Raw genomic sequence first — 11,315 nt, forward strand, 5'->3', positions numbered from 1 at the left:
ATGCTGAGATCCAAATTAAGAAATGAAGAGAGAGAAGAAGACAGAAGAAAGTAATTACTTCTCCAAATTTTGCACCATTTAGAATCAGAGTGAAACCATCTTCAAGCTTGTTTCGACAAGAGAGCTTCATTTAAAGTATGAATCCTCCTGAGATGCAGACCACCTTTGCTTTTCAGCCTACAGACTGATCCCAAGCCACCAAGGACATTCTTTGCTTTTCCTCAACCCCAGACCATAGGAATCTTTTTTGAATTTTCTCAATTGCTTTAGCATACTTGACTGGAATTCTGAAGAGACTAAGAGCATAAATAGGAATACTTTGAAGAGCAGCCTTAAGGAGTAGGAGCTTACCAGCTTGACTTAAGAGGGCCCCTTTCCAACCTACAAGTTCTTTGTGAAATTTATCAACTAGAGAACTCCAGAAGGAATCAGGAGGGGCAATCCCCATGGGGAGTCCAAGGTAGGTAGCAGGAAGGTCTGCAATCTTACACTCCAGAATTTTGTTGATCCTTTGTTGTCTTCTCTCTGGAGTATTAATGAAAAAGACATCACTTTTGGCCCAGTTAATAAGCTCCCCTATAGCAGAGGCAAATTTACATAGGGTACTCTTCAGAACTTTAGCTTCCGAAAAGCTCTCTATTTTACCAGCTCTGCAAGTTTCAAAATTTGGTTGTGAGAGGCAAATTTACAAAGGATTGTTTATGGGTCTTGAGGAGTTCTATTAAGGAAAATCTTTGGCCTACTATAAGTTGACTATTGATACTTAGGTTCCTTCCTGAAGCAACCTCTACTTGAGTGATTGACTCAATATTAGATATTTCACATAAATAATAGGTTTGGATTTCCTGTGGCAGTAAGGTATGAAATATATCTGCAGCTGTAGGAGAATTCAAAGGACTTGGAAACAGAAGGAGTGTATGCAAAGGGCATGTTGGCCTACCAGATAACTATTGAGTTGCTCCATAATTATTTCCTATGATGTTAGAGAGTACCTTATCATCTTCTTGGAGTTCTATGAACGTTTCCCTAGTCAACATCATATGTTGTTGACCATAATTAAATTCCTTTGCTTCTTCTCCTATATCTAGCCATACTACTTTCTCTTGATCAAGTTGTGATTATGTAGGAGAATAAAGTGAAAGAGTTTTAGTGGTGATACCATCTAAAATGGTCATATCCCCTGATCTAAAACCTATGTATGTATTAGTTGTAGCAAGCCAAGGTATTCCCAAAATGATTAGATATCCCCACAATGTTTTTTTAGGAGAGAGTATCATAAAATCAGCTGGATATTCCCAAGAATATAGTGTGACAACAATATCCTCAACCATCCCATCAGGTCAGACAGTAGAGCTATCTGCAAGCTATAGGACTATTGGGAAAGACCTACGACTAATAATACTGAGTTGCTACATGACATCCTTGGTCATCACATTTATTGCTACTCCCAAATCTATCAGGGCATTTTTAATTTGAGTTCCATTGATGAATACCTTCACAATAGGACTACTTGGGTCAGAATATTTAGGGATGACAACTTTTCCTAACATAATATCAGCCAGTTGCCCTACTACATGGACTGTTTGTGGGTCCTTTTTCTTCCATCCAAGTTTTTTTAAATATGCCTCCTTAATAGCTTTTCCATATATGGGAATATCCTTAATAGCTTGGAATAGTGGAATCTTTACACATATATGTTTTAATTGATCAATAAGATCAAAAGCTATGTCATCATGTTTCCTAGTCACTTCTACCTACAATCTTTGAGGAAATGGAGGTGTTCTAATAGGTGTGCCTGAAGTTTTAGATTGAGGTACTTGCTTAGGGTTTGCAGGTTGGTTAGGTGCAGTATCTTGAGCAATCTACTTAGATGGTAATTCTATTATAAATGGAGGAGATGGGGCAGGCAAAGTTGTTACTGACCATAAGTGAATATCACTTGTATTGAGAGAATATGCAGTATATTGATTAGGATCAGTTCAATAAACTTCTTGTTGTTGCTGAGGTTTGTTATTGGGATTTGGCATAGGCTATGTTGGCAGTTGAGTTGGCTTGGGTGGAGGAGCATTAGGAGTTGGTGGCATTAAAGCTGGCTGCTAGGACTGTTGTGGTGGATGCAGGAAATCTGATGATTGGTTTGACCATCGCTAACCTCCTATCCATTGGGGTGATTGTTTCTAGTTACCTTGAGGTGGTGACCAATTTCCTTGTGGTTATTGCCACTGAAAGGAAGGGTTGTGATAATTGGGCCAAGAGTTTGGAGAGCTATTCCAAGACTAAGGAGTATAATTCCAAATTTTTTGGGAATATGGAGGTTGCCACTAATTATTTTGTTCATTAAAGTTCATATAAGGACTAGAAAAAGACAATGGATCTTGTGGCATACCTTGTCTCAGAGGCCAAGGCCTTCATTATGAAACATAAAAGAGTTTCTCATTATCTCCATAGACTGGCTTAAAATCTGGAGGAGCCTGATGGTTGTCAATTTTAGCAAGGAGTTTACACTTGCAATCCTTTTTATTTTTCCTACAATGAGGACAAAACTCTGTGAGCATCGTCTCCAATTCTTCATGCTTCTTCCTTTCTTGAAGTGTATCCAACTGAGTAGTCATATTGTTAATAATATCCTCTTTAAAGTCTTTTAGCAGATGAGTTATCTCCATCCTTGAAACTGTTGTAGATGCTTTTGTTGTTGAAGAGCCAGGCCTATAGTGTCTTCCTTTCTTGGGAGAAGCTCTGGAATATTTTGATAGATCTTCCTAATGTTGTCCCATTGAACTTGAGTAATATCTCCTCCTCCCATGAGGTCCAATAAGTCAATACAGTCCTCATTGATTCCCCTTACAAAAATCAATTTCAAAGATTCTTCACTCAAGGTGTTATGCTTGGATTTCCTGACACTGAACAAAAACCTCTCAAGATAATCTTCCAAGCTCTCATCTTCTTTTTGTGTCATCCAAAAGATATCACCACCATGTCGATCCATTCCCCTGCAATAATCTTTATACTTCTCATAGAATTTTTCCTTCATTTCATCCCAGGTAGTGATTACATCTCTACCTAAACTCATAAACCACCTAAGAGAAGCTTCTTTCAGAGTAGCAGGAAATAACTTGAGTTTATGGGCATCAATGGTATAGTCATCACTTTATATAGAGTATGTCAAATTCGAACAAAAAGGTATCTGGATCTTTTGTGACCAAGCCGTAAAACTTTGAAAGAGAGGAGGCTAGTATATTCTTCAAGTTTGCATTATCATGTAGGTCAGGAATAGGAATTTCAAATGTTGGGTTTGTAGGCAGAGGTGGAGGATTTCCTACCATTGGTCCTTGATAAAGAACTAAAGGTAAAATATTTTGCTCAGGGGGTTCATTTAAGAAGTTGAGGTCTCCCTCTGATAAATGAAAAATACCTTGGTTTTTGGCTTGCACAAAAGTTTCAGCAAAAGGATTTATTTTTGGGGCTTGATTTGATCTTATTTCATAAGTGTGTGTGAGGGAAGAAATACATGCATCTCTTCTTCTTCTATGCATGCAGATTTTATGAAGTAATTCTAAGAGCTAATTCTTAAACTAAACTAAGAAAGCTTAAAACTAATGGTTACAATAGGTTCTTAGTTTGGCACCATCCCCGACAACGGCGCTAAAAATGTTGGTCCTCACAACTAGGATAGAAACTAGGTTATAAAAACTCAGTACAAGGATTGGACATCCTTAATAAACAACTAACTCTCATGTAGAAAAGGCTCATTTACTTTATCGACTAGGGACATACTTGAAATGGGCTAGCACTGTATGTGCACTAAGTTCAAATTGCAACCACTCTATTCTACTGCTTGAAAAGGAAATTCTCTAAAATAAATATGAGAAAACATGGTGAACTAATAATTTATTAGAACTCACAACTGAAGGTAACTTAGGGTATGTGCACCAAGTTGTGGTACCAAAAGGGGGTCTTAAGATGCCACTTTTTCTCTGAAATCAGCAAAGTCTGAACTTCAATGACAAATTGAAGATAGTTACACTCCAAATTTGTAGATGCAACAAGAACAAGAGTCATACTCCTTTGAGTCTAATTTCTAAAGTACTAATTTATTTTGAAAATGGTGGAGATTAAGGGCTTCAAAAAGGGGGGCCACAAAAAGTGGTCCTATTTTTATGCAAAAAACATAACATGGAGTATGTTGCGCCCCCCCTAAAATGTTAACTTTTTTTTTTGAATTTTTAAAATCACTTGGGTGAGAAATTAGCTACCACCTTGTAGTTTATGCCATATTTTTCAGCTAATTTTTTAATGAGTATATGATTTTTTACTATTTTTTGAAGTGGACACATCCTGAAAAACAAATTTGAGCGTGCGCCCCCCCCCCCCCCCCAATCATTGATAACTAATCATAAATAATTTTTTTTTTTTTAAATTATGTAGAATGGAGTCTAGTTTCTAAAAATATAAGTTTCTTCAAAATCCAATGAACATGTAAAAAACTATACCCAAAATAGTGCATGTTGGTTTTCGACCAAAAATGGACACACTAACAAAAGAAATTATAGATGAAAGCCTTAATGAAATCAAATGAGAAAAAAATTACATGCTTGGATAGCTAAGAGAGAGATTGAGGTTGTTATGGTGTTTTTTTTAGTTTCATTGAAACACGTGCAAACCCGATGGAGAGCACAACCAAAAATATGTGAAATTTTTTAATCTTCTGATAAAAACACATCTCAGGCCTAAAACGGTCGTCCAACCCTTTGGGTTGGTGGTTTCCAATCCAAACCATTTGGCGAGTGCCAAATATGGCGCTTGCCAAATGCAAAATTTTGAATTTTCACATTTGGTGCATGCCAAATGTGAAGTCATTTTTTTGCATTTGGCGAGCACCAAATTTGGTGCACGCCAAATGCTTTGCATTGTCCAAAGTGAAGGTTTTGTGAGTGTGTATATTTTCCAATCCAGGCACAAGTTATATCCACCCTCAAAGGATAATATATACATGAAATATAACATTTAAGTATAAGTAAAACATATTGAAATGTGACTTATACTTTAAGTTATATTTCATGTATATATTGGCAGGATGTTTGAGAGTGGTTTCAACTCTAGAGGACTTATAATGTAGATTCTAGTTTTAAGAGGATCATATAAAATTTCAAACTTAGTCAAATTTCAACAAGCAACATGCTCCTATTAGCATTCTTCAGCTATGTATCTTACTCTCTTTATTGTCCCCAAACTCTAGACGTATCTCTATCCCTCTCTTGTCTCTCTCAATTCTCTCTCCCCTCTCTAGGTAAACCCAACTTCTCTACCTTTCATTCCTTCCTTAACCCCATATCTATCCTTGACTCCCTCCCTCTCTCTTCTCTCTCATTCTCTTATTATTTCACTCCCCTCCCTCTCCATTCTCTTGGTCACTACCTATCCCTTATATCTTCTCTCTCCCCATATCTAGGTCTCTTCCTCCCTCCCTATATTATTACCCACCTCTCTCTCTCTCCCCCTCTAGGTATCTCACCTAATTAATTTTCCACCCTCTAGTTCTCTCCCTCCATCTCCATATTTCTGTCCCTCTCCCTTACCCCTATCCATTTATTAACTCTCTCCCTCTATTCTCTCTCTCCAAACCTATCTATCTCATCATTCCTTAGGTCTCTGAATCCCTCCATGTCTACCTCTCCATCCATCCCCTCTTAGTCATCTCTTTTCTCTTCTATCTATTCCCTCTCTCCATTGACTAGGTTGTCACCTCTCCCTCCTACTCTCTCTACCTCCCTCTCTCAAATTTATAGGTTTCTCTCTCATTCCCTCTCCACCTCTATACTTATCCATTAATGTCTCATTAGGCACCTATCTTTAAGCCCCTCTATCTATCTCTCCTCTATCTCTCCCATCTAGATATTTAACCTCTCTCTCATGCTCTACATATCTCATCTCTTTATTTATCCCCTCTCTAGTTCTCTCCCTTCCTCTCCACCTCTCTCTCTCCATCACCCTTGACCCATCTCCCTTTATGAAGCCTCTCCTTCTCTTATCTCTCTCGTTACCTCTTTGTCTACCAAAAAATCTAGACCTATTACTCCACCTTTCTTCTCTCTATTTCTTCTCTCTCCCCTCTCTAGGTCTTGTTACCTATTTTCGCTACTAGCTCAATCAGGTAGAGCTATGATATTTACCAATGCAACATATCCATAATACCAACAATCACCCCCTTTGGCATTGATGGCAACACAAGATGGAAAAACCATCTAAGTGCCAAAACAAGACCAATAAACCAAAAAACCAACAATCTCCCCCTTTGAGTAATCTCTCCCCAAAGAATAATGTTTTAATGATGTTTTTCCATATATATCTCTCCCCCTTTGACATCAAATTCCAAAGCAATACAAATACTAGATAAAACCAATTCATAGAGCCAATTACAAATACCAACTACTCCCCCTGAGAAGTAGCTCTCCTCCATCAAAGCCAGAAAAAGGTTTCTTTGTAAATTTTGTCGGTTTGATGCCAAGCATCAACTATCTAAGTCTCCACTGGTGAGGGTATGACCCCAAGCTGCTCTCTAAGATATTCAAAAGTTTCCTTAGGCAGGGGCTTAGTAAAGATGTCTGCAATCTGCTCTTTAGTATTCACATAAACTAGTCTCACTTCTTTTGCTTCAACATTCTCTTTCAGAAAATTGTATTTGATAGAAACATGTTTAGTTTTTGAGTGAAATACCAAATTCTTAGATATACCAATTGCTACTAAATTGTCATAATAGATGATTATGGGTTCTTTGCATTTTACCTTTATGTCCTTCAACATTTCCATAATCCATAATACCTGAGTACAATTAGTTGTTGTTGCAACATTTTTTGATTCTGTTGTTGATAATGATGTACAACTCTATTTCTTGCTCAACCATGAAATCAATCTATTACCAAGAAAGAATGCCCCGCCAGTGGTTCTCTTTCTATCATCTACATCTCCTACCCAATTAGCATCGATGGATGCACATAAATCAAAATTTTCATCTTTAGGATACCATAAACCAAGATTTGTTGTGCCTTGTAAATACCGGAAAATCCTTTTCACTATTGATTCATGATTTTCTCTAGGATTACTCTGAAATCTTGAAACAATACACACTGTATTCATTATATCAGGTCTTGTTTGTATTGAATATAGTAAACCTCCAATCATAAACTTGTATCTTGTCAAATTAACAGGAGCTAAATCATCCTTCAATGATAGTTTATCAGTTGTAGTCATAGGAGTACTTACCGGTTTAGAGTTTTCCATACCAAATTTCTTCAGTAATTCCTTCAAGTAATTTGATTGACATAAGAATATACCTTTATCAATCTATGAAATCTGCAATCCTAAAAAGAATTTAATCTCCCCAATCATAGACATTTCAAATTCTTCCTACATCTTGTTAGAAAAGTCTTTACATAATCCATCTTATCCTCCAAAAATGATGTCATCAACAAAAAATTCAATAACCAAAATGTCTTCATTAGTCACTTTGAAATATAAGTTGTTGTTAGCATTACCTTTAGTGTAACCAAGCTTCATATGATATTTGTCCAATCTAGCATACCAAACTCTAGGAGCTTGCTTCAATCCATATAACGCTTTCCTTAATCTGCAAACCATATCTTTATAATTTGTCAATGAAAATCTATCAAGTTGTTTGATGTAAACTTTCTCTTCAAGATCACCATTCAAAAATGTACATTTAACATCCATTTGATATACTATATAGTTCTGATGAATACTAAGAGGGCGGGTGAATTAGTATACCAAAAAATACTGAACACACACTTTATTAGTCTAGCAGTAAACCGATATAATAGTTTAACTAACAAACCAATTAACACAAATGCAAACCAAACAGCAAGTAAGGCATTCACCCACAAAAGCACAATCACCATAACACAAGAGATTTTGATGTGGAAACCCAAATGGGAAAAACCATGGTGAGATGAAACTCACAAGTAACTATCTGCAGAATAGTAACCAGACTGGTTAAGGTCATACAATGTTCTTTACCAGAATAGATCCTGTTAAGAATCTCAATCTCTGTTAGGAGATAAGTCCGATTAAAGACTACCTTGTGAGAGTATTTTAGATCCACAAGTGTGAACCACCTTGTTAGAGGATTTACAAAGGCTTTTCTGGGCCTACCCGGTTAAGGGTTTTTGACTTGTCAAAGATGTGAGTAATCAACAAGTGAATGATCTAGCAAATGGCATAGTCTGCTTGATTAGATCCATGATAGCTTATTGCTAATGCATTTTAGCATTACTTCAGTCTTTAGTAAATCCACTCTGTTACAGCACACAGACTTGATCTTCTTTGTTAAGATCGCACATACAAGAACTCATCAACCACCAAAAACCCTAACGGTTACACACATACTAAAACCCTAGACATGATGTCCTTAAAAGGAATATGATTTCATGTCGGTCCAATAGGATTACATTCCAAGTTCCTAGGTTCATTATATCTAGACACATTTGGTAACACAGCACAAAATCACCGTCAAAGTGTTGGTGGATGGTAACTCATCACAAAAATATACCGGTTGGTAACTCATCATAGAGTATTACTAGCTTATACAACTTTACCAATTATCGGTTGGTAACTCATCATAGAGTATTACTGGTTTATACAGCTTTACCAATTACAAATTGGTAACTCGGAGTAATACCAGTTTAACTATTAAACAAATTATCGGTTTGACAAAAATGAAGACTGGGAAAATGATAACTATCGCTTTTAGTTTATTTGCTCCATTCTGCTTCAGATCCTTGAACCGCTTGAGGTCCTCATGCCGCTTGAGATTAGTAAACACTTTCTGCAAAACACCGATAGTCTAAAAACTATAACAAAATACTGGTTTGAAACAAATATCGGTTGAGCATAACTCATACATACAAAAAGGGATCTCAAAGAAAAGTGTGTGTCCATCAATGAAAATCACAACATAATCATTAAAAATGCCAACAATCTCCCCCTTTGGCATTGATGGCAACAATTAGGAAAAATTTTGACATCTAAGTGTTTTTACAAAAAAATATGCCATAATAAAAAATAATCCCCCTAAGCATATACACTATCCCTTTGCAGAAAATATAATGTATACTACTTCCTTATAGAAGTAAACATGAGAGTATGTATAGTATGCATCAAAATTTTAAATACCAGAATACTTCTCCCCTTTTGCCAACAATGACAAAATACAGCTGAATAATCCCTATTTCTAGTAGCTGAATAAATGTTTATGACAATAAAGCGTGAAACTTGTCAAAAACATATTTAAAGTCCTACATAAATTGCTTCATGGATAAGGACCATGAATCAAGCAATGAGGTAGCAACCTCACTCTTCGTTTGCATCTAGGATACGTGTTCCTCCATGGTGTCCAAGGTACTCATCTCTTGAGTAACCATCAAGGCATCCAAATTGAGATAGTACTTCTGAAGTATTTGCAATCTTGGTAGTAGAACCAGTTGTAGTTCTTGCAAATCCCTGGTCCAGTTGCTGATCTCCAAATCAATTCTTGCAGCTTGAAGTTGAAACCGATAAATGGTTTGCCCATAAGTGGTAAAGGAATCATATGACATCTTGAAGGTTCTTATGAATGTCTACAAATCAGTTTGCAATTTGTCTTTTTGAGCACGCGCATCATCACAGAATAGATGGGGTTGACATATCTTGCTAAGTAGTAGATTCCCCTCATCCAGAACATCCTTAATGTTCTTTTGTGCCTTGTGCAGATCAGACCGGAGCTCATTTAACTTTTTCACCAGGGCACTATCCAAATCCTTTTGATGCTTCTTTTTGGCATTAGCTTCAACAACCTCTTCTAGGCTTTGTACCTAGTCTTCCACAACTGTGCATAAGAGTTTCAGTTAGGCGAGAGAGGAATCGGTACTTGGAAGGTTGGTATTGGGTATCAAACCGGTAAAAGTGTCCACCGCAGCTTGGATCACGTCTTGCTCCTTCTTCCTCCTTATCACCTCTAGGTGTTCTTGAGCAAGCTTAATGCTTTGCAACAACTCCGATTTGTTTGCAGATTGGAGGTCAATGGGACTGGTAATGTCAGCTAGTTTGTCTTGACTACCAGTTGCCTTTGGGGTCTCCACTTGAGTGCTATGTGTCGCTACCTCCTTCTCTTTAGCCCTTAGCTTGTCCTCTTGTGCCTTCTTTTTCTCCTCTTCCTCTGTCTTCCTTTTCTCTTCTTTCTTCTTCTCCTCTTCTTTCTGCTTCTCATCTTCATCCTTCTTCTTCTTTTCCTCTTCCTGCTTCCTTTTCTCCTCTTCCTTTCTGTTCTCCTCTTCCTTTTTCTTCTCCTCTTCCTTTTTCTTCTCCTCTTCTTTTTTCTTTTCTTCTTCCTTCTCAGCTTCCTTCTTCTTCTTCTCTTCCTCTTGTCTCTTTTCTTCTTCCTTCTGTTTCTTTTCTGCTTCCTTCTCTTGTCTCTTGTTCTCCTCTTCTTTTCTCCTGTCCTCTTCATGTTTCCTCTTTTCTTCTTCTTTTCTCTTTTCCTCTTCATCTGCCTGTTTCTTCTTTCCTTCGTCCTATTGCTTCTTCTCTTCCTCTGCTTGTTTTTCCTATCCTTCCACTTCAGTTGGTGTACCCAGAGTAACATCTTCACCTTTCAAGGCATCAACATCAATGGGTTCCATTTGATTAGTGACCGATACTCCTTCACTATCATACACCTCATCTGGTTGATTGATTTTTGGTTCTTGCTCAGCTTTCCTATTGGCTTCTATGACTTGGTGCAACTTTAGAGCGGATTGAGCAAGGGAGTGGGTATCTTTTACCACTTCCGGGACTTTTCCTTCTAGCAACAGGAGTCTCCTTCTGATGAAGAAGAGGCTCTTATATCTTTCCACCACTTCATAAAGTTCTATTTTAGGCACATTAGGAAAGTATTGTGCAAATACTTCCTCTCTTATTTCCTGTTCCTTCTCTATGGCAATGCACCACTTGTTGTCTAAAGAATTATATAAAGAATCAGGTGTCTCAGATTTAATTTCTAAAGGCCATCGGTCATTAATACATAAATAATTAATGACTTCCTGTTCAACTTCTTCCTTTTCATCATCATTAAAATCATCAAAGCACTTTTTCAAATCACTTTTTCAAATCACCAAGCACTTTTCTTCTAATATTCTTAATAGTTCTTTGACAATGTATCAAAGGTTTGTAGGAGGAAATATCAATATTTACTGATGTAGATGTTGTCGGTTCATTCTTTGTCTTTTTCCTTGTTTGCCTAGTCTTCTTAGGCTGTTCTTCAGACACAATGTCCTCTGAGTCCGATG

Source organism: Cryptomeria japonica, chromosome 1, assembly GCF_030272615.1.
Source record: "Cryptomeria japonica chromosome 1, Sugi_1.0, whole genome shotgun sequence".
Taxonomy (NCBI): Eukaryota; Viridiplantae; Streptophyta; class Pinopsida; order Cupressales; family Cupressaceae; genus Cryptomeria; species Cryptomeria japonica.